This window comes from Triticum dicoccoides, chromosome 7B (assembly GCF_002162155.2).
Source record: "Triticum dicoccoides isolate Atlit2015 ecotype Zavitan chromosome 7B, WEW_v2.0, whole genome shotgun sequence".
Taxonomy (NCBI): Eukaryota; Viridiplantae; Streptophyta; class Magnoliopsida; order Poales; family Poaceae; genus Triticum; species Triticum dicoccoides.
In genome coordinates, this window is record NC_041393.1 from 622999421 (window position 1) to 622999651 (window position 231).

Genomic DNA, 231 nt, shown 5'->3' on the forward strand with positions numbered 1-231 from the left:
TTCATGTACCATCACTCTGCAGCTTATTTTCCTTTGCCCTCCATTTTCTACACATCAGATCTATATTTACTCTTACCATAAGGTTGGTACTGAAGAAGTTTAGCTGTGCATTGCTCTTGGCTGTACCTTTTGCCTGTATCGCTGCACTTACATTTATAGCTACTTGGTTATGTAGCATCACTCTTCATCTTATCTTAAATATTCTCCATTTTTTTGTATATTATCACATCT